The sequence below is a fragment of the Dama dama genome, chromosome 11, assembly GCF_033118175.1.
Source record: "Dama dama isolate Ldn47 chromosome 11, ASM3311817v1, whole genome shotgun sequence".
NCBI lineage: Eukaryota > Metazoa > Chordata > Mammalia > Artiodactyla > Cervidae > Dama > Dama dama.
In genome coordinates this window covers 38,922,539-38,926,167 of record NC_083691.1, presented here as the reverse complement: position 1 = coordinate 38,926,167, position 3,629 = coordinate 38,922,539, and positions in this window count along the sequence as shown.

Sequence of the window (3,629 nt, the reverse complement as noted above, 5' to 3'; positions counted from 1 at the left end):
CTCCAGGCAGGACTCAGGGTGTGGGGCCGAGGGGTAGGGGACATTTTCTGGCAGCCCTGAGTCCTCACCTGGATGGATGAGGGACAGGACTGCTGTCAGCAAGTCCCAACGGATCTGAGAGCAGCATGTGCCCAGTGCCCCAGGTTCTCTCAGGAGCAGCATCAGGCCCTTCTAGGGACTTATTATATAGCCTGTAAGGCCTGCAGGGTAGAGCCCAGCTCTAAGGAAGAGTTCTGTGGAAAGAGACACCTGGCAACCTAATCTCATCCAGAGTAAGGAGGGCAGCTAGGCCTTGAGCGACGGGGGCTTTCTGGGCAAAGCCGATCCTTTTTAGAAACATAACTAAAAGCCAATGGCTGATTTATTTTCCAAATTAGACATAGCATCTGATGCAGATGGTGATATTCTACTCATGTTGCACAAGGCAGTTTTGTACAATGCAAAGCCTACGGGCGTCACCTACTTCAGGGGACCATCTGGTGACCAAAAGGAAAGCATCTCTCTCTCTATGTAGCAGCCCTTGCCTGAAGGGCCTAGGCCCCACGATGAGAACTATTCCTGGATCCCTTATCAAAACAGTCCACAATTTACCATACCTAGCAAAGAGCCATATGTTAACACAAAAGCAGAGAGGAACTGGCAGTAAAAATGTGCCCAGTATTCAAGGGACTCACTGCTCTGTGATGCTCTGATTATTTCAGGCTTCATTAAGGCCAAGAATTGATGCTTTTGAACTGTGGTGCTGGAGAAGACTCAAAGAGTCCCTTGGACTGCAAGGAGGTCAAACCAGTCAATCCTAAAGGAAATCAACTCTGAATATTCATTTGAAGGATTGATGCTGAAGCTCCAATACTTTGGCCACCTGCCTGATGTGAAGAGCCAACTCATTGGAAAAAGACTCTGATATTGGGAAAGACTGAAGGCAAGAGGAGAAGTGCATGACAGAGGATGAGATGGTTGGATGGCATCACCAACTCAATGAGCTAACTTTGGGAGATAGTGAAGGACAGGGAAGCCTAGTATGCTGCAATCCAGGGGGTCACAAAAATTCAGACACAACTGAGCGACTGAACAAGGCCTGTATGAATTCTTTCTAAATGCTTTCAAGAATGTCTGCCTCTAATTCCACACTCACAGGAAGCCTCCAGAACAACACAGCACCTCAGAGAAGTTGACACGAAAAGAGGAAGGTGCACCAGTTGGCAATCTTAAGCACTGTGGTACTTAAGAGACTCAACCCTCACTGTATCATAAGGGAAGTGCCATCCTGGTTTTTGCATGGTCAGTTTCTACTATCTAGTGCAGGAGGGCCTCATCATTTCAGGTGGGGATACTGACAAAGCTGAGAATCAAGGTGGGGTCCACACTAAGGTAATGATCCTGGTCCGGGAGGCTAGCTGGCTTCATGGGGCAATCCTCTCTAGACTCAGGATAGTAAGTAAGTTAGGGCTCACCTGCCAACAGTAGGGAGTGGCTAGTAATAGAGTGTGATAAAGCTTGTGAAGCTCAAGAGAAAACAAGTACCATGATTGATTAACAATGTTTGTGATAAGGGCAAGGAGGGGTGTAGACAGAAGAGTGGCAGGGGGTACCCACATAGCAAGTAATGTGTTTCATCTCTTTTAACAAGCACATCACCCCCACCCTCCATTCTTCCATCTTTGAAATTGGGATGCCTCTTTTAATCACTGTGCCAGATTGTATTTCCAAAAATGAACACAGTATTTCAGTCTCTCACATGTTCTTCCAGAACCTAGCCAAGCTCCCATCAGAAAATGGAATGTGTGTCCCCTTCCCTTGCATTGGTGGGACGGTTGGAGGGAGTGGGTATGACTGTCTTAGCTGATATAATAGTGAGGTAAAAGTGATGCTGAGTGAATTATGAAGGTAGGCCACTAAAAATGTTATTGCTTCTACCTGGCCTTCTCTTTGGGGGTGCTCATTCTTGGAAACCAGCCACCATGCTCTGAGGAAGCCCATGCCATGTGGAGAGGCCCCTGGTTCTCAGGCCTAGCTGAAGTCCCAGGGGACAGTCAGCACCACCTTGCAAGCCGTCTGAGTGCTGCCTTGGAAGCAGGTGCTCCAGCCTTGAGCAAGACTGCCTGATGGACTCTGTGTGGAGCACAGATGAACCTCCCTACGAAGCCCTGCCCAAACAAGAGACCTTAAACACAGTAGATGCTGCTGCTGTCTAAGATACTAAGGTCAGCAGTGGTCTTCACACAGCAGCCGCCAGGCAGCAATGTTAACAGTTGTCATGGCCTGCAAGTGCACACCAAAACTTGTAGGGCGAGTGTCAGTCAACTGAAGGAAAACCTTGAAGACAATAGAGAAGCATGTTTTAAAGAAACATTGCATCATCAACGATGTTTATGATAGGTCCTTACAAAGGACAATATTGTAAGGAGAAAAAGAATCAGTTCAGTTCAGTCACTCAGTGATGTCTGACTCTTTGCAACCCCATGAATCACAGCATGCCAGGCCTCCCTGTCCATCACCAACTCCCGGAGTTTACTCAAACTCATGTCCATTGAGTTGGTGATGCCATCCAGCCATCTCATCCTCTGTCGTCCCCTTCTCTGCCTGCCCCCAGTCCCTCCCAGCATCAGGGTCTTTTCCAAGAAAAAGAATAGTAGTGACTCAATTCAAAAAATGACTCAGAAGGATCAGACTCTGAATAGGAAGAAATCTGAGGAATATCACACCAAATTTATTTTGAATATATTTTCCTTTTAAAGGACATACAAGAGTGACAATATAATGAAAAAAACTATATCTAAATAAGTTTGAAAAAGCGTTCAATGAATATGAAAGAAACACTAAATGATAAGAATGCATTGTATCAGTTTCATTGGCAACATTTTTCTTTCTCAGTGGTATAAGATAATCTTACAATCAAGGACATCTTAGGGCATCCTTGGTGGCTCAGTAGTAAAGAATCCATCTGCCAATGCAGGAGACACTGGTTTGATCCCTGGTCCAGGAAGATCCCACATGGCGTGGAGCAACCAAGTCCATGAGCCACAACTATTTAGCCTGTGCTCTAGAGCCCAGGAACCAGAACTACTGAAGCCCACATGCCCTAGAGCCCATACTCTGCAACAAGAGAAGTCACCACAATGAGAAGCCTGCACACTCACTTGCCACTAAAGAAAAGCCCGTGAGCAATAAAGACCCAGCATACTCAAAAGTAAATAAAGTTTTTAAAAATATGTTTTATCATTCTTGACTTAAATCTAATTATACCACCAAATATAAGTGTTCTAAGAAATTTCACAAATTTTTCATTTTTTTTCCTTTGAAAATTAAGAACAAAAACAAAACACATCAAAGATAGGTTTTTTTAAAGTTCAATTTAATTTTTACTTTAATAATTATGTCCGTAGCTTGGCTCTATAAACATTTAGGGAATTTTTAAAAGTTTAATTTTCTGAATTTAATATTATTCAAACAAGTGACTTTCCAAGAACCCCTGAAATCATAAGAATTTTATGAGTGTTCTGGTTCTGTCTCTTGAAGGAGGGGGAGTGGTGATGAAGTCAATGTCTCTGAGCTTAGTTGCAGACATGAGCATTGGAGAAACAAAGCGACTTAAGAGATGCTTATTAAGAATCAAAACTTCTACAGAC